Source organism: Microtus pennsylvanicus, chromosome 10 (genome assembly GCF_037038515.1).
Source record: "Microtus pennsylvanicus isolate mMicPen1 chromosome 10, mMicPen1.hap1, whole genome shotgun sequence".
Lineage (NCBI taxonomy): Eukaryota > Metazoa > Chordata > Mammalia > Rodentia > Cricetidae > Microtus > Microtus pennsylvanicus.
The window spans coordinates 42794107-42815275 of NC_134588.1; positions in this window are offsets into that span (position 1 = coordinate 42794107).

The following is a 21169-nucleotide window of genomic DNA, read 5'->3' on the forward strand; positions in this document are numbered from 1 at the left end:
GCTCTATGTCTCTCTTAGAATAACTTGAGAATACAAAAGAATCAATGTATAAATGTTATTTAGTCCTACTTTGATCTAAAACTTTAGTGTATCAAGATATTTGTCAACCTGACAATTATTATGGAATATGAGTAAAATCAACTGTAAAGAATAAAAGTTATGTTAGTAAAAAATAGAATCTATAGAGATTTTGGGTGTTCTGTCAATTTATTAAATATCCTTTCTATCCAATTTAAGCTGTCTGCCATAACGTCCCTGAGAAAGAACACTCACACTCACCTGTCATACATAGCCTTTGTGTTCTTGCTCATGGATAAGGAATATTTCTTCAGTTAGCCAAGTCACGGCTCTGTAGCTGTTCATCTATTTCTCAATCCCAAACACCAACACTCATGCACAAATACAAACACCTATTAAACTTTGTTCAGGAAATAGGGGATGGGCGCAAGGCTAAACAGTTTATGACAAGATAGTCACAGTCAAATTTTGACTTGTAAATGACCAATCTGTGTGATTTTAACAAAGTTTAATACCCTTGTCTATTAAAGAAAATTAACATTCACAACTCATTGTTGTGTTTTGGGTCTGTAGAACAATTACGATTTTGCATGTTAAGTAGAAGCAGCACTCAATAAATGTTGCTACTAGAAGTTAATGCTACTGTTTTATACCACATATGTCATGAAATAGCATTCTTTCACCTTGTTGCATGCTTTGTATAGATGTTTCATTTGTAGTAACATGCAATGATATGGATAATTTTTCAAAGGGAAGAAAGACAGTCCTTGCAGCAATAATGAGAATAAAATGAAGGTCTTAGGATAGAATATGGAGCTATTTAGGTAGCTGTTGTCTGTTTCCTTGTAGATCTCCCTTCTTTGGAGTATGTCTTCAAAAAATCTTATACGACAGAGAATGGTTAACTATGGGGACAGAGGGTGGGAACTGAAAATGAACAAATTCTCTGTTTTATTATTTATATTTCTCTCCATGTATTTGTTAATGTTGTTGGTATTATCTACTTCTATTTCTTTCTTAACCATAATTAAAACATATATAAGTGTTGGCTGAGGTTTCTATCCCACCAGGTTCCACATCTTTTTAGTCTCAAATAAACACACAGAGAACTACATTAATCATAAACTGATTGGCCTAGTATCTCAGGCTTCTTATTAACTCTTATAACTTATATTAGCCCATAATTCTTGTCTGTGTTAGCTACGTGGCTTGGTACCTTTTTCTGCGAGGCAGTCACATCTTGCTTGTTCTGTGTCTGGCTTCCTCTGTGTCTGGGTGATGACTGCAGACTGAAACTTTCTTCTTCCCATAATTCTCATTGTCATGCCTCTACTTCCTACCTCGTTTCTGTAGTCCTGCCTATGCTCCCTGCCTGGCTACAGCCAATCAGCATTTTATTAAAAATAATACAAGTGAAAGTATAAAAGACCATTGTCCCAGAGCATGAACATTTTCTATAAATATTCTCCACTGAAAAACCAAAATACTGTCTATGCCACGGACAAGCATGCTGATTGGTGAAGGATTACAAATCACTCATAGGAACACGGAAGTGAGGAGTGCAACATCATCTAGTCACCTCTCCTGGATGAACAGATTCCTCTGTTCATGGCCAGACTGATGTGGTCAGGGCTTGACTGGGTAAAAATTTTCAGTGCATTTGAAAAGCTACGTTACTTAAGGCCACATGGTGCCAACATAATGCACCTGAAGCTACTCTTCAGAGGAAACCTCAGCTCTGGGTTCTGAGGAGCCACTGCTGTCTGGAAAGATCAGCTGACCAACTCTGCCAAGGACCAAAGGATTAAGTGACATTAAACACTGTGATGAAACTGATTGCTATCAGAGAGTAAAACAGTATCTGATAAAACCAACCTCATTAAAATTGTTTTGAGAATTTTTGCTGGTTTTATCGTATCAGTTCTATATAATGAAGGATTTCATTAACATTGAATGAAAGATTCTAATGTGTAGTTGTACGACCAAAATATAATTCAGTATTTGTTATCATGGTGTACTTTCATGACATCAGTCTTAGAATTTTAACTGTGGCTTCTTTAAAGGGTCTTACTTCAAAAGAGTTTATGGTATAAAAATTATGTCCATTTTTTAAATACTAAATCAGGGCTTTTATGCTGCTTTCCTCTTGTAAATACTATGGAAACTGAAAAACAAGAACAGGTCCTCTTCCATAAACAAAGAAAAAGAAGAAGCAAAAATTTCAATAAGAATTTCAGTAAATATCCTGAAATCAGGTTTTCCAAGTCTCAGCGTATTATGAATACATGCTGGAAGTATAATGCCCTAATAAAACCTATTTATCGATCCTTTGACCATTGCCCTACTAAAAACCTTAGCAACATGGAGGGAGTTAGTGTGAGAATTAAAAATTTCCCTGAAAATATTTTAATGTAATAAACAAAAATCAGTATGAAAACAATGACATTATTGATAATACAAAAACCAAAGATCAACATCAAATTAAAAAAAAATCTTAGTGAGATCAAATTTCTGTGTGAGACAGAATCATAAGAATAATGGTGATCAGCTAAGCAGGGGTGTTGGTAACACTGTGTGTTAATGTTAGTCCTAAAAACCCTAACATCAAAGCCAAGACTTGTTATCTCACAGAATTATTTAGGGCTTCTGGCACATATAAATATATCTCTGGTCTTATGTATTTGTGTTGTGTGTGTTATATATTTATGTTACACGTGTGCATTATGTGTATGTGTGTGGTCCAAGCACAGCGTCTCAATGATTTTCTACCTGTGTTCCTGTTGATCAACAAGTACAAAGTTACAGTTACGGGAAGGTAGCTCTGGTTTACTATGAACACTACAGTGAATAAAGCTAATAATTCACTGCACATTTAAAACAACAAAAGGGGTGGAGAGGGGGCTTAGCAATTAACAGCACTAGTTGCTCTTCCAGACGACCTAGGTTTCATTCCCAGTACCCATTTGACAGTGGCAAACACTTGTATCTCCAGTATAAGAAAATCTGACACCCTCTTCTGGCACTTAAAGGAAACTTAGGTGGTCCAGAGACTTACATACATGCAGATAAAAAACCTATACCCATAAAATAAAATGATAATTTGTATTACAATTAATAAAAACCCAGAGACAAAAATTGGGGTTCAACCTGAAGGTTGAAGCCAGCCACTGACTCTTACCTCTCTTTCAGGTTGAAATGGCGATCCTGCCTCCAGAAATCTCAGAATGAGACTGTGTCTGAGAACTGTCTCCTATTCTTATATTCCTCTCTAGTGCTGGGATCAAAAGCAAGCACCACTACCACCAGGTTTCTATGACAAACTAGTGTGGCTACTGAGATTAAAGGTGTGTGCCACCACTGCCAGGTCTGTAAGACTAATCAGTGTGGCCATGTAATTCTCTGAATATCAGGCAAGCTTTATTTATTAAAATACAAATGAAATATCACTACAATAATTTAAGAATGATTTTTAAATTAAATAAGTAAAACACAAGATTTTTAATGTTTTATAATAAATATGTGATAAATTTTTGAGGAGACTGATATGTTTAATCTGATTTAAGCATTACAAGCATGCATCAAAAAATACCATGATGCTCCATTAATATGCAGAAATTTTTGGCATTTTATGTAAAAATAAATTTAAACAATAAAATTTGACCCTGTAAGATGGCTTAGTGGGTAAAGGCGCTTGTCACTAACCCTGACCACCTGAGTTCAATCAGTGAAACCCATGTGGTGGATAAAGAACAAGCTACGGAAAATTATATTCAGAACTTAGGCAGACCCCCACTCCAAGATACATGCACACAAAACCTTTTAAAATATAGATTAAAAATCATAAATATACTTAATATTAACCTATATAAAACATTGATTATTTTATTTATTCAATTTATTACTAAGATATTCCCCTAAGACAAAGCTAAAAAATATAAACCAAATGAAATTATATGGAAATGAAGTTCTGGGACCCTCTAACTTAGTCATCATAATACATACACAGACATGTTCTTATCATTGAAAAATAATCAGTCTTGCTTAAATAAATAAGAAATAATCAAGCATTGGAGATAACACAGGCACACTTTGTAGGAGCAAGGGCGGAATAGGCCAAGCTAACAGACTTCCAGGAAGCAGCATGGAATAATAGAATATGAAGTAGCAGCAAGGACAAGTTTGGCCACATGATCCCCATAGAGATCATCATTTTGCTGTCTTACTAAAAGTACAGCAGAGATGCTAGCAAAACTGAAATTTCCATCTTCTTTCACTGCATAAGCCTAATTGGATACTGTCTAAAATCATATCCCTAATTCAGACTCTGCAGAGTCATGAGGAATGAAGAGGCCTCTCCTGAGTAGTTATTAGCCCATTTCAGCCAAGTCTACTGAGGCCCAGTTTCTATAGAAACAGCCAAACTTCAAAGCAAGAAGGAATGGAGATTAGACTGTCTGACTGACAGCTCTGAAGCAGAGCTGAAGGAGACATTAACTGCATAAGAGAAAACCCTCCGTTAAAGCTTTTCTGGCAGCTCAGAAATTTAAGTACTTGCTGACTACCACGTCAGCTACAGCTGAGCAAGATGACTGTGAAGTCGATGAAAGCATGGCAGACTTTTCTCAAGCTGCTGAAAATGTCAGCCTAAGGGGAGAGAATCGATGTCATTCTTGAGATGGCCCATCCAGGGAGTCCAAATGGGCGGTTGGTTCCTGAGCTGCTGTTCTGTAAAATGGAGGATTAAGTGGGTTTCCTGGAAACTTCTCTGTCACTGTGGATGTCTGTCTCACCTCATGGCCAAGGGGCCCATCAGCTCCAATTGCTGCTTTAACTTACCCTCAGGAAGTGAGGACGGAAGCTGACAAACCCAGGGGGATAGAAATCTGAGTCACCATTTGTGAGGAATTTGTTGACTTTCAAGATAAAACTGAAATGATGCTATAAGAAAAGAAAATTCAGAAGCTATAAATTTTATGCTAGTTAGGAAATTGAGCCTCGGGGCAGCTAGCTTTAGTCACTGGCTTCTGACTTTTTTTTCCTTTCCAGGTTCAGATTAGTTGAGAGAATAACACAGGGTCCAGTTCACCTTTGTAAGGACAGAGGTCACTGCTTCCCTGAAAGCATGGCTTTATAGGAAAATTGCACGTTATCTTTACACAGAGCAAGGCTACAAGATGTGTATTTACTTCTCCTGAGTGCAATGAAGTGGTAGAGCATTTGGAAAGCTGATGCACCTCCCACAGTCTTATCTCCAGCATCAAATAAATAAAAAATATTTTAAATGAACAAATGGCTAATAGTAAACCTTTCAGACTTAAAGCAAACAAGTTTTAAAATAAAGAAAATCAAAACATTAGAAGTTGGAAAAATTAGTCTTCTGCAAATAAATCAACATACGAATAGAAATTTCCCAAAGATCCAAGATTAAAATGAAAACGAAAGTGTATCCCCAAACACAACTACTGATGAACATATGAACTCAACTCACAGATGGTGAGAGCAGGTAGCAGGTACAGGACCTGCACAACTTCAGCACATCACAAATAAGTCACAGCAAAGAGGAGGGGCAGTGGTCACCATGCGCTACACCTCACCAAGAAGCTATTTGCAATTGATTCCTGCTGGCAAAGGGAAAATCACCTCCCTTCAATGGAGTGAGACAGGGTATACCAACAACACTCCTTGGCAGACCTCATGGAGAAATGTAGTTGACCAACATACAACAACTGCATGTGTTTGAATGTGTGTGTGCTTTTTAAAAAGTTATATATTTAGTTTTTGAAATTATACTATAATTAAACCATCTCTCCTCTCCTATCCTTCCGCCAGACCATCCCATAGACTCTTTGTTTTTCAAATTCATGGCTTATTCATTAACAGTTCACACACACACAACACACACATGATATCTGAAAATAACGATATAATATCTCTAAAAGAGTGTATAAATAAAAAGGCAGTGCTCTGAATAAAATTCAAGAAAATAACAAAAACTTCAAGATATTAAAGTAAATATTCAAGATATTAGAGTAAAATATGTGAAGCAAATATTACAAAAAGTATAGAAAGAAAACCGTAGCTATGATAGCTTGAGAAATATGAAAGAGGTCAAATATCCAAGTTCATTATAGAGATAAAACTGGTAACTTAGAAAATAAAGATCAGCAAAAGTTAAGGTTCAAGAAGAAAATGAGAAAACATGAAACTCTTTGAATGTTAATAAACATAACCTCATAATTTCATAAATATGATAGACCATAGATTTTGTAGATGTCACTGTCAAAGGAATGTGTGATCTAAAACTTCATAACTAAAAACAGATTTTAATGATCTGGGAATGGAAGGCTTGGAGTATCATTAGGGTATCTCAGTAAGAAGGAAAACACTGAAATCTGTTTTAAGTTATGAGTTTTATATGCCTTCCCTAAAGTCATTTTAATATATAGAACTTTCTGCTATATTTACAAATTACACTAAAGGTCTGATATGTTTGTGCATAAGCCACCAGATGAGAGGCACAGAAAAGAGAACTAGACATTTTAATGTGTTGTGTGCATGTATTAAACTAGCAAAGACATAGTTAATAAAAATGTATTCTAAAGAGGCGATGTCCTCATGGGATTCCATCAAATCAATATATAAATTTAGGGGTCCTCAGAGTTAATTTAAATAAAAATTTTACTTCTACTTTCGAGAAAACATAACTGTATAAATACATGAAGTTAGGAAAATTTCCAAGTAAATGGTAACTTAGCATGTATTTTAACCAGGATATATATATATATATATATATATATATATATATATATATATATATATATATATACATATAAGCAATATTATATAAATTCAGTAGGTTATATTTGGGGATATATATTTATATATAAACACATAGATGCATGCAACAACAATTGCTTTAAAAAGAGGCCATGAATTTGAAAGAGATTATGAGAGGCCATTGAGGAAGGAAAGAGAAGAGTGAAATGTTGTAATTAAAATGCAATTCAAAAATAAACAAAAGAGTGGAGAATATTTTTTTAAATTCCTAAGAAATTGATTACAAAGCATGAAAAACACATATGAAATTTAAATGCTTATTATTAGTAGAACAAAATGAATTTATAACCCATAAATCTATAAAGGATGTTGTAGAAAATGAAAAGTATAAAAAATGATTTACAAAAATATAGAACCATAGATGCCAAGAGACTAGGCAATAAGAAAGAAGGATGAATAACTGAAATGCAGGAAATTTTGTTGCAAGGTAAGTCTAAGAGAAAAACATGGACACTCTTAAAGCTGAATAGAAAGTCAGTATTGCTGGCCGACTGCTGCACAGGGAACTTGACCAAATAATGCAGCCTCAAACCTCACTGTTCTTTATGTTTTATGTACAAAAAGCACTTGCTAACTGGCTGAAGAGTTAGCAAGAAACAGAACTACAGAAGCCAGAAAGCAAGTTTATTACAGTTAGGGACATTTGTGAATTCTGGAACTATAGACTAGGTCTTGATGGATTAGGTCTTTGTTTTCATTTTGGCAAGTGTTGAGGCCTGTGTGATGGATTTTAAGGTCAGAATGGTGCTTCCCACATGGTGTTAGTTGTGCTAAGATCTGGGCCCTGTTACATTCCCAACTGGTTTTATGGGCATGAATCAAATTATAAATTCATCAAGGAGCAGAGGGTTTATATTGTAACTCCTGACCATTAACAATTTAGCAGAATTTACTCTGTTTTACACAGTTAAGTAGGTAGCTGGTCCTATAGTGAGGGCTAGAAGCAAAGGAATAATGGCCCACCCACTGCTGGAATTAGAGTAGTCAGCCAGGATCACCAGGACAAAAAGGACTGACACCAGCTGTAAGATTTTTGATGAGTGTTTTCATTTGATTGGTGGGTTCGATTTTAAGGTTATTTTTCTTTACTTTTTCATGTAATTCTTTTTTCTCCTTTTATTGAAAACATATTGTTTTTTTCCTAATATGTCCTGATTATGGTTTACTCTACCTCTTCTCCTCACAGTTTCTGCCCACCTTCCTTTCCATTCAGATCCACTCCCTTTCTATATCTCATTGGAAAGTAAATAGACTTGTAAGGGATAATGATATGATGATGATATTATATTATATAATATATAATAAAACTAACACATCAGAATTAGACAAAAGAAAACAGATGTAAAAGAGCCCAAGAAGGTACAAGAATGGTTCACACACTCAGCAATCCCATAAAAACACTAAACTGGTTGTCACAATATGTGACCGGATACAGAACTGTGCAAGCCCTGCTTCAGTCTCTGTGAGTTAACATGAGTTTTGATCATGCTGATTTAGAGTGCCTTATTTTCTTGATGTCCTCCAATCCCTTTGACTCTTAAAATTTTCAGCCTCCTCTTCTGTGGGTTTCCCTGAACCCTGGGAAGAAGGATTTGATGGAAATATTCCATTTAGAGCTGAGTGTCCCACAGACCCTGACTCTCCTCACAGTGTCTGGTTGTAGTCTCTGTATTTGTCCCTATCTGATGCAAGTGGAAGCTTCGCTGATGATGGCTTAGCAAGACATTAATCTATAAGTCATTGGAAGTTATTTTATTCTTATGTTCTTTTAGTAGAACAGTAGTATTTGGCTTTATGCTAGGTCCCTTGGCTGTCTAGTTTCATGTTCTTGGTCATCTAAGCAGTGCCAGGTATGGGTTCCATGTTGTAGACTAGGAGTTCAATCGCATCAGAGATGGTTGGTTACCCCTACAAGCTTCATGCCACTATTGCCCTAGCATAACTTGAAAGCAGGACAGCATTATAAATGAAGGGTTTTTGGATGGATTTGTATTTACATTTTTTTTGGTATCATGCAGATCATTTTCAACCATACTAAACGTTTTAAAATTATCTTTGACCAGTCAGCATAAAAGCAATGAGGTTTTTTTCCAGCGCCATACAGAGATCTCCATGTTTCATAATGATGAGATAAAATCCTCTTTGATTTTTATAGAATAACCTCAGTTAAGGAGTCTAATTTGTCTTTTAGATGGGAAACAGAATGTTCCAGGAAGCCTAGGTCTGTGTCTTCATAAGAATTGAGGTTTTTTTTTTTTAAAGTTCTTATTCCACATAATTAGGGCTGAGATCTGAAAGCCTATTACAATTCTTTTGGGCAGTAGAGTTGTATAAAATTTCTGCCCATGAGGGTGCTTTCTCTTCACTAGCCTTTTTAGAACTTACATTGGGGATGCAATGAAATACCTGTCCACTTTTAGTTAATTCTGGCATATCATGCAGAGTCATCCATAAAGCAGTCTAGAGTTCATTCTTCTCCTTTAATTAGTTGTAGATTACTACCCAAATTATCAAAGTTTTGCGTTAGAAAGACCCACCAAAGCAGAAAGACAAGGCATGCTGTAAATACTAGCACTGCTTACTCATTCCTTCTGAGCCAGTTCAATCCTAGGTTCTTATATACCATTTCCATTTTTATAGCAGAATGCTGCTATGCACATTCAATTTTATAGTTGAGTAGACCATATAATATTCAGTTCATAATGGGCAACCAGGAGTGCATAGTCACTTTGTGCTCTAGTGGCAAACCAAGAGCTGATTTACCATGAGCAAAAATTATGGTCAGAAGATATGATGGCCTTCTACAGTTCCCTAGGAGTCTGGGTTATTCTTTTAATATTAAAGTTTATGATACAACATTTATCACAGACATTTGGAGCTTCTGGATCATAGGTCCCAAGTATCAGAATAACAGTTATACCCTGTATCTCATATAGACCCAGTACCTGCTTTGAGACATATGAAAGGTGGCAGTCTCAGGGAACATTTAGAAGATTAACTAGAATTACCTGATAAGTGTGACAGTTTGTTTTTCCTTCAAATCCAAAGAGAAGCATGACTCATTCTATTTCTGTTCTATTTTTTTCATGAATAACTCCAAAACATCAGATTATGTCTCTTTTTGGAAGACTTCTCCACATGATGCTACTGCAGAACTTCTGTCCCATTGGTCTATTCCCACAGCCACAGTCACTGCCACCGTAGATGCCCTAACTTGCTGGAAAAGCAGGCAGCATCCTGAGAGCACCATCTTCTTTTAAATCCACATCACATTTGCTCCATTTATCCTCAGTGGATCAGGTACTAACTTTAAACTCTTAAGAAGTTAAGTGTATAACGTCATAAGGCAAGGATTTTGTAATTGGTTAACTCTTTTATTACTAATCTAATGTTTTCTGAAATGACTCTTTTTCTTCCTCTTTTCTGTTGATTGACTAATGTTTGTCCTTCAACCTGTCTCTAGCAACAGACTGACTTTCCCCATATTCCCAGCCAAACCTCTAGGAAATCACATAGCATGCTTTATTGTTTTCCTTGTAACTGCGGGTTTGTTTAAACATGTGCGTAAAAATGCAAATGATCTGTCCCAAATCATTGTTAAGAATTTCCACTCTGAACTGTGCTTAAAAACAGCCTGATACTTAGAAGAATACTAATGGCAGGAAACGCTGAACAGAAATTAGTCACCATGTAACACCGTGGAAGGAGAGTAAAGGGCACTGTCTTAGCATGGAATGATATGACAGGACATCCCAGAATGGGTGGCTTAGACTGGGAATCTCAGTGCCAAAGCCTCAGCAGATCTGGTGTCTGTAAAGGACACTCCCTTGAGCTTGAATATAGGTCTCTTAATTTTCCATACTAACATAGCAAATATAAGGTTCTTTTCATGTCATTGTTCTGTAAGGACACAGATTCCATGATAAACTAATTTAACTCTAATTACTTTTTCTAAGATCCCATTCCTAAATACCATCCTACCAGAGAATATATTTTGGAATTAAAAATTTTAGGACACATGCATTCAGTTCATGAAATATATATGAGTATATGAAATATATGAATATATGAGATATTTCCCTTTGTATTAGCTAAAATTGCCCATGGTTTTCTTTTTAAAACAACTACAAATTCCAAGAGTCCATAGGAGTCTTCCTTCACCTAGACATTTGCCTAAGGTAAGTCTCTATCATATGTTCTCTGATCTGCCCCAGTCCAAGTTCTGTTGCCCATCCTTGCCTACAGATTGAGCACTGATCCTAAGATAAGCATGCCAAGCCTGTCTATACCTGCTATGATGACTTTGTAGATGATTATGGCTGGGCAAAAATATAATTCAGTAACCCCCTATCTTAGTTAGGGTTTCTATTGCTGTAAAGAGATGTCATGATCATGGCAACTATTACAAAATAAAACATTTAACTGGGACTAGCTTACATTCTCAGAAGTTTAGTCCATTATCATCATGGTGGTAACCATGGATGCAAATAGGCAGATATGGTGCTGGAGAAGGAGCTGAGAGTTCTACATCCTTAGCCACAGGCAGCAAGAAGTGAACTGTGTCACGTTTGGTGTAGCTTGAGCAAAGAAGACCTCAAAGTCAACCTCCTTAGTTCCTCTTACAAGGCTACAACTTACTTCAACAAAGCCACACCTCCTAATAGTGACACTCCCTTTGGGGGCCAGAAATATGAGATGATGGTAACAGATTTATAATATCACTGGATGGAAAGTTGACTTAGCACACTAATGTTGTCCTTTCTTCTCTGTTTACATACTTTTATTAAAATTAATGACTGTTCTTATGATGAATGCTTCTATAAAAAAACACTGCTATTATTTAAAAAATGCATCTCTTCTCATTCCTACTTCCTTGTTGACTAGAACTTACACTTAGCATTGTTACAGATACTATGTCCAGTGAAGGCATGGAGTACCCAAAGTAGAGAAAATAGTTAAGATCTCCTGGATAATCAGGAAAAGGGGTAAAAGGAAGGGGATGGGAACATGAGGGATCAAGAAGGCTAAATTTGGGAATAGGCAGAAGGGGAGAGCCATGAAAGAGATTTTTTTATAGAGGGGGCCTTTATGGGGTTAGAGAGATACTTGGTACTAGAGAAATTCTCAAGAATCTTCAAAGATGACTAATGCTAGTGGAGAGGGTGTCTGAAAGGACCTTCCACTTTAATCAGATTAGAGACTACCATAATTGTCATCACCATAGATCATCTACATCCAGTAACTGATGGAAGCAATTGCAGTGACCCATAGTTTAGCACTGGGCTAAGCTCCTAGAGTTCAGTGAAGAGCGGGAGTAGGGATCAAAGGAACAAAAAGGGTCAAAATCATGATGGAGAAACCAGAGAGACAGTTGACATGAGCTAGAGGGAGCGCAATGACTCTGGCCTGCATGGACCCGAACTAGACCGCTCTGAATGTGGGTAACAGTTTATGACTTGATGTGTTGAAGGGGTTACCTGGCAGTTGCACCAGAACCTATCCCAGGGGTATGAACTGTTTTGTTTTTATTTTTTGAGCCCAAGGTGGGATACCTTGATCAGCCTTGATACAGGGGAGAGGGATTTGGTCCTGGGTATGCCAGACTTTGTTGACTCCCCAAGGAAGGCCTTACTCCCTATGAGGAGTGGCTGAGGGGGTGCAAAGGGGAAATGACTCAGGGTGTTGGAAGGGAGAGAGGAGGATCTGAGGTTTGTATATAAAACTATAGAGAAGTAACATGTTCACGTTTGTAGTAGATTATGAATTTGTAGATAGCGTGTGCTTAAGCAGCATTTAGCTGTACTTCTTCGGAAATCATCTGGAAAGTCTGTGGAGAGGGAAGGAGATAATTAGTATAAATTATGCTTTGTATGCTGTGTGGTTGCTAGGCTTAAGCTAATCAGTCATTAATGGTTTGCACCTTAGGAAGGCTCACTAACTTACACAGGCCACAAAGGTACTATTTACTTGTTTAATACTATGTAGTCCATAAAGCTAAAAAGTAATAAAAGATCAACAAAGACAACTTCCTTTACTCATCTTCCATATTAAATTAGACTTTTTACCATCACCCCAGGCAAATATAAAACAATAAAATGCTAATACTTGACATTTTAAAAAGATTTTAATTTTGACATGTTCTGAACTATTCTATAAAACAATATTTGTCAATAACATGAGTAACTTTTGTGGAAAGACTACTTTAAAATAATAAAATACTTATACTTTATTGAGGTGCAACTGGCACAGAAGAAATTTCATATACTTGATGCATACATCCTGATGAGTTTGGACATGTACATATGTCATGAAATGTCATCACAGTGAAGGTTATAAGTAACTATTTCTTCACTCCCCCAAATTTGCTAGTTTTCATGTGTACTTTAATGTTCATGTTTTTATCACAGGGTCAACTAAACATCAATAAAGTTAAAATATTTACCTTGACACCATTCTCTTGACATATGCTAAATTTCACAGTGTTATATTACTCAATATAGTTGTTAGGACAGAAGATCTCTAGGACACACACATCTCCCACAGCTAAATCATTGAACACAGTTGGCAAATCACACGCAGTCGGAAAAGTAATCTGTTGACTAATGAATGATTTTTCAACTTGGAAATATCCTTGGCGGTTTCATATTTATCAGAAGTTAATTACTCAATAGATCATTTGAATATAGCTCAAAGTTTCATTCAAAAATATGTTTCATGTGTTTATACATCTTGTTTTCTTAGAATTTTTTCCCATTGAATTTATACAAATCATAGGTAAAGAGATCCTCACATGATAGTAGAACATGAACAACTGGGAAATATTTCATTTCATTTCATTTAAATGATAACAGCCTAGTGTTACCTTGTGGCTATTGTGACGACACCGCAAGTACAAGATATGAAAGAAAATAAAGTATGACATGCTGTAATAGCCCACCTGTACCACAAACTTCCTGTTTGGTCCTAGAATGTAGATTTTCTGGTGGAAAGAACAGGGCTGGGGCTCCTCAGAAATGCCCATGGTCTGAACTCATTTCAGAGAAGCCAGCCCATACCCTTTATGTGCTTTCTGTTTTTGTTACTCGTGAATCTCTACAAGAAACACTAAACACATTCTGTCCACTAAATAGTACATTTTCTATAGTAGCATCCATATGCATTAGATCCCTATGTCTGAGAAAACTAAATAGTACTTTATATAATATTTTTCCAACAGCAGATTTATAAAGCTTATAAACGGTGGATTTTTTATAAAAAGTCATGTATGCTTTAATTTTTATTAGGTTTATTTGTTTACTGTGAGCAATTGAATATGCAGCATTACACTGCAGAAAATGTATTCTCTTTCTACCTTGTAGGAACCAGGGATTGAACTCAGGTCATTGGGCTTGGCAGCAAGCCCTTTTCCTCACTGAACCATCCCATTAGTCCACTTTTTCTTTTCCTTTTTTTTAAAAATTCAAAAGCAAAAACGCGATTTGACCCCTCTATTTTCTTTAATAATTTTGTTAATATTTGGTTGGTTTGTCAGACAGGAGTATGCTTCTATTCTTTAATAATAGAATTATAAATTATACGTATTAATGATCCTTGGGGATTTACTAACTTGAGGCAAAACCTTTGCTCATGAAAGCTGCTCTGATAGTAATTATTTTTAAATGCTATTGTTCTCAATCCGTGCCCACGCCAGCTGTTACTGAGACTATACTGAGTTTTCAGGTGCATCAAACATATAAAGCACAACCAAGAACCAAGGGCAAGTGTTAACCGAAAGACAGCTGTGTCAAATAATTCTAGCACTACATCAATGGTGCATGATTATAAATAGCTATTTGTGAGTTTCCTAGACCCTTAAATCTGAGAGCTGTGTACACACTGGAACACTTAGGAATATTAAACACTTATATTTTAAAGTCCCCTGATGTTTAAAATGCAAACATTTTGCAGTACTATGATTGTACCCATAAAATTAATTTGACGATTAAATAGTCAGATTTAGCAAAGTAATGTCAAGCACAAATCAGAAATGTTCTCATTAACCTTCTAAATTGGTTCTTCACTAAGCAACATAGGAAATCTGACAAACAAGCAGTACAATGTAAAGCCAATAGGAATACTTGACCTTCCACTTCTTACGTGATTGGTTGCATCAACGTGCTCCTTTTAAATACACAACGCTTAAAGAGAAGAGAATACAAAGAAAACCGGAGATCAATAATTAGAGAAGTTACTAATAAGACAATTAGGCTTACAGCTGGTAAGCATTAACAAGCAGATTTTGTTTTTCTAAATAATCATTCTTTGGAATTGGGGGGAAAGTATTAGAACAAGCTTGAGTTTCCACAGCAGATGACCAGCTCCTTGTTTTTCAAGGGTGCTATCTCCCTCATGGTTAAATACTTTGGATGGGGCAGGTATGCCTGCTGCCCCTTTGCCCTTCTACTCTCCCCCCTGCTAGAGATTCCTCTCTCATTATCCAGCTGTATTTTCTCCCTCAGAGGTCACCTTCTACTGCTATGGGGAATGATACCAATCTGCTTTCTTCTGACTTGTGTTGGAAGCAACCATACCCTTCATCTCCATCCAGTACGTTTCCCTATGGTTCTTACAATGAAACACCGTTCTGAGTCTTTTTTATTTTCTCTGTCCACCAAACTATGAATCATAATTTACAAATATGAAGCTGTTGCACTGCATTTGTTTTTAAAGCCCTCTTTGCTAAGGTCTTGTCTGAGTAAGAAGTAATATGCTTTATGAAAAGGGCCATTGGTCAGTTTTGGATTCATAGCTGAGTCTCTGGACTTCTTCAGCAAGACAAGAATCATACCAAGTTGGCTCCAACTGAAGAGAAAAAGGATTTTCTACTATACTTACTCTTTTTTAAGACATTGGGTAGTAGGCCTTGCCAACAAGACCTTATTGTGAGGTAAACAAAGTCTAAACTGAACAAGGAGGTCTGGATACATGAGAGGAAGTGAAATTAAACAGATCAGGACTCAAGGAAGCACAGGATGGTAGCTTGATTGAGGATCATGTTTGCCCCATGACTTGTTAGACCCATCCATCACCTAAGTTAAATTATCTGGGATTCAGTTTTCTCATTATCAACTCATTATTATCCAATGACATGATCATAATACCTCTGAGGACTGGGGAAAACATATCACAATGGCTCGGGCACTAAGCACATGCCCTGCTTAGCTTGCAGAAGACACTATTTCTGTTCCCAGTATGCACACTGGGCAGCTCACAACGTTCTGTAACTCCAACTCCAGGAAATCTGACACCGTCTTCTGGTCTCTAGAGGCACTGAACTCACATGAGCCCAAACCCACACATAGATACATGCGTATTCACATAATTAAAAATACAGCATAATAGAAAATCCCCACCAGAAATAAGTCACAAAGCAAGAGAAAGAGCACAGACTACAGAAAGAGGACAGCTCAATACAGGTAGATATGGGAGCTTCCTTAGAAGAGGGCGCTAAAGGGGGAAAACTCATCTGACAGGCTCACCTCTAGGTTATCCAGTAGAGGACCATGAACTCGGGTTAAAATATTTCATCTACAAATGGACTATGATGATTCCTTCTTGCCATCATATACAAAATCTTATAAAAATATTTTTTATAACATGTATTTATTTATTCTCTCTCTCTCCATTCGTGTGTGTGTGTGTGTGTGTGTGTGTGTGTGTAGTCTGTGTACCAAGGCATTCATTTGGAAGTCAGAGGATGTTTTGAGAAAATCTGTTTCTCTTTCCACATGTTGGATATAAACATCAAACTATCATCATTGTGTCGGGTGCAAATACCTTCACTCACTGAGCTGTCTTCATTGGCCTGTGCCATCATTTTAAATTCAAAGAGGTTGAGAGACAACAGGAGAAGAGAAGGGAGGGGAGGGGAGGGGAGGGGAGGGGAAGGGAAAGGAAGGGAAGGGAAGGGAAGGGAAGGGAAGGGAAGGGAAGGGAAGGGAAGGGAAGGGAAGGGAAGGGAAGGGAAGGGAAAGGGAAGGCGAAAAGCATCCTGGCAAGCATGGATCAAGAATATTTTTAACTTACTTATTTGACTTTGGTCTAATTAAGTTATTCCTCTTTTTTATTTTGAATAGATTGATAAATCTTATTTCTCCCTAACAGATTTCTGCCTTTACCTATAATGACGAGCATGTAGTAGACTACTCAAAATTCGCAGCAGCAGACTAGTTTGTGTTACTTCTAGAAATATAACATCAAGTTCATACTCTGAGCCTTTCAGAAGTCCCAATTTTTTATTTATTTTACATTTGGCCAGGCCCTTTCTATGCCCAATTGACCAATTTCCTAGGGTCTCAGTCTATGTTCTAGAGACTGCTGCTTCCTTTGTGGATACTTCCTTAAAAGTCATGGTATTGTTATTTGCAGCTAGGTTTATCTTTCCTGTGTGTTTTTCAAAACTGTTATTTATTTATTTTTTAACCTACTGAGTCCAATTAGCTCTGTGCATATGTGTATGAATATAGGGTTATCCACTGGGACATGCTGAACTTACCAGTATTTCCACAGTCAAAGAAAACTTATTCTCCTCCCCCTAGCACCCATCAACTGTCAGTAGCTTGTCACCTAGGAAAGGGTCTCAGGAGCCTCTCTCATCTCCACGCTAGAATTTTTAAGAAATTGGGAAAGAAATGTAGTGGAAAACCTGGGGCATGCTAGAGGTGGGAGTGAAGTCTGGATATGATCAAAAATCATCATATGTATATGCGAAATTTCAAAGAATAAAAGAATCCTTCATATTCTCTATGGGTATGCACATTGTTAGAAACAGCTTGTAGAAAAGAATGGAAAGAACATGGATTATGATTTAATAACAGCACAGGGGAACATCCAAGAGGTGGTCCATAACCTGTCCTTACCAGGTAGTACATTAACTGGATCGTTAACTTGACTGCTACTTTTCACTTATAAACTCACATAGACATGGTGATACCTTTCAATGTTAAGTAGCTTAGGTGGAAACAGAGAGAGAGGGAGAGAAAGAGAGGCAGAGCAAGAAGAGGGGGGGCGAGAGAGAACTGCAAGAGTGTGAACATCATTATTAATGTTCAGTTCATGTCAATTCACACATGATATATATATATATATATATATATATATATATATATATATACATATATATATACACATACATACATACAGTACTTGGGTACTATATATTATTATTTTCCTTTATCCACAAACTTCAGTATTTCACTGACCCAACATAAAACATTCTAGCTCAGTTATTGAAATTTATATCAGCTTCACTAAATAAACAGTGAAAGTATCTTTTAACATTTCACTGTAGATATACCATGCAATTTGCCCCACAGTTTTATGCTTTCAAAGATATGAATATATGGATAGAGTTTACTTCACTAAAACTTCTATATATGTGAATTTAAAGTATCTACACATTTAATTTTAAAAGATGTTCAGTAGTCATTTATACTTCTTCTGAGGGAGGACAAGTGAAAACCCTAATTAAAGCCAAATATATATACCACTCCATATGCTAGATGTCTGTAGTTTGTATTTTTATATAAATTTATCTATAGTCAAAATAGCTAAGATCCATGTGATAAATAATAAGTTTTGTCCAGACATTCACATATTTCTACTCAATATTCTTAAAATATGTCAATGACAAAAGTAGATTAATATTTTTCCGTTTTAAATTCATACACCTATTTACAATTTTAGTAGTTAATTATAAATTAATATAAACAGTTTAGTGAACTTCTTTTACATGACAAATAAAATTATGAGATAATCTTAACCCCATTAGTTTAATGACAACTGAAGCAATATATGCTCAACCATATAACAAAAATTTAGCTTTATTCTAATTAACTTCAAAAGGCATTCATACATATTTTGAGTTCCAGAGTCTTATGTCTAGAAGAAGTGATTAAAAAATACTTAACAAGTATGAGGAAATGGAAAGCATTTTTTTTTCCAAATCTAAACAGTCACACAACCATTTTCTATTTCTGTACATAAGGAGCTTATACGCTGCCACTCTGTCTGAACAATAGGTAATACGTCTAAGAGAACTGAAAGGAAGAAAAAAAAAACCCAAGCCTCTATTTAGAGCCACAAGAGGAGTGAGGATACAGCAGTCTCAGCTCTCAGGCAGAGAGAGATGGATGGGGATAGAAGGGATTCATGGCTTATCAGAACAGACACAGAAAGTGCTATCCACCACAGAAACCAGTGCTAATACAAGAAACCCTGAACCGTAAGAGACACATCTCTGACGATTTACCATGGTCATGCCCGAGGGTTCAATCTCTAAGAATACTTGTCTTGAAAACACATATATTAAAATTATAATGACACAAAAAGATTAGGATGGATCCTGTCAAGGAAGACACATAAACCTGTGTTTATTTAAAAAGAAAACAAAACAAAACACCAGAAACGGCTAAGGGAACCAAGCTTTAAAGTAGGTAAATTTTAGTGAGTTTGAATAAACTGTCATGGTCTTCTCCAGGAGCTTGCGGAGTTTCTCAGTTTGTATCTGAAAAAGCTCTCTTGCATTGGTACCAGGGTGTGCTTGCAAGGGACTGTCAGGGCACACATGAGGACACAGTGCCCTTAGCAAAGCCTGTTCTAGAAAGAAACTCTAACTAGAATCTTACCTGCTGCATAGTTTTGAGAGCTTACTTGACTTGGAAGAAGAAAAAAATCCAACTCCAGCTACTCTTGTATTCCACATAGCGAAAAGGAAGTCATCATCTCATCTCACTTCTGTCACAAGTACAAGTCTTCACAGTCCTACAGAAGGTGAACACGGGTGGCTGCTCTCCAACTCATTGCATGAGTCCATAACTGTCCTAATAGCAAAAACAGCTGAAGAAATTAAAATAAGAAACAATTTTACCAAAGTACATACTGATATCTGAAATAAAAGAGTTATAAACCATCAACAAATTCTTAATAATTTGAGTCAAAACAATCACAAACAGACCCCTGGTGAGTTGTTTTGTGATTCTGAAGTGTATACTGATGGGCAAAAATCACTAATGCAGCATTTAATTGAAATGAGGCTAGAATACTAATGTGACCTCATTTCTGACTTATTATTAAACTATAATAACCAAAAATTGAAGGCCCAAGCAGAACAGATAAGCACAGTGTTAGAATACCCTGTGGAGGCATAGTTCTTTTGACAAAAACCAAAGGCAATACAGGGACAACTATAGTCAGAACAGTCATTCAAAGAAGTGTTATCAGCATCCAATTACGATAGACACAGATCCTACATCTACCAGAAAAGAGAAAAATTTTGAACTGTAAGGAGATAACCTAAAAGAAAACCTAGATCATTTGACTATAGGGAAAAGAGTAATTTAGGTATAAAGTCAAAGGCTTAGGACATAAAAGAAATAATTAATGAAAGTTGTTACTAAAATAAGAAAGTTTTGCAGTTTTGAAGACTAGGTTCAAAGAATGAAAAGATCAATCAAAGACTCGGAGTTCTTATCTGTAAAAGGGCCATTTGATAAAGAAATATTGCCCACCATGAAACTTGTATGGTTATGGGTTTCTCCTTTTATTGACTCTCTTGATATGTTGCATGTTTCTCAGACTCAAGATTGTTTTTCTCAAGCATTGCATTATTCATGATTGCCTAAATTTGGAATCACTAACCCAAACAATAGAAATATTATGTACTAAAAAGAAATTAAATACCAAGTGAAACGTAAAGTACATTTAAATAAATATGTGTAAGAGAAAGAAGCCAGTAAAAGTCTACGTAATTTCAATTACATGATATTCTAGGGAAAGCAAAACTTTGAGACAGTTAAAAAAAAAGATTAGGGGCTAGATTGGGATCAATGAAATAGAGCACCCTAACCTAATTATTAGGACAATGGAAATAGTCTATATGATTCCAGAATGTTGGGCACATATCGCTCCACAATTGCACACATCTGTGAAATTCCCAGCACCAAGACTAAACCTTGAGGTGAACTATGGACAACGGGTGACACCAGTGTGTCAGGACAGGCACATCACTTGTGGTAAATGGTGGCTCTGAGTGGGCAGTTAATAGTGAAGGTGGCACTGTTTGAAGTAGACCTGGAAAATCTCTCTACCTACCTCTCAGGTTTTCTGTTGGCTAAATTTATTCTAAAACACAGTATTATCAACCCTTTCCATCTACCCTATCCTATTCCTCCAGTCCTGGTAACCACTAGTACATGCTCAGCTTCCACTAGACCAATTATTTAAGATTCTCCTTGTGAGTGAGATAATGGGTACAGTGCTGAAGGGGGGAGAAAGG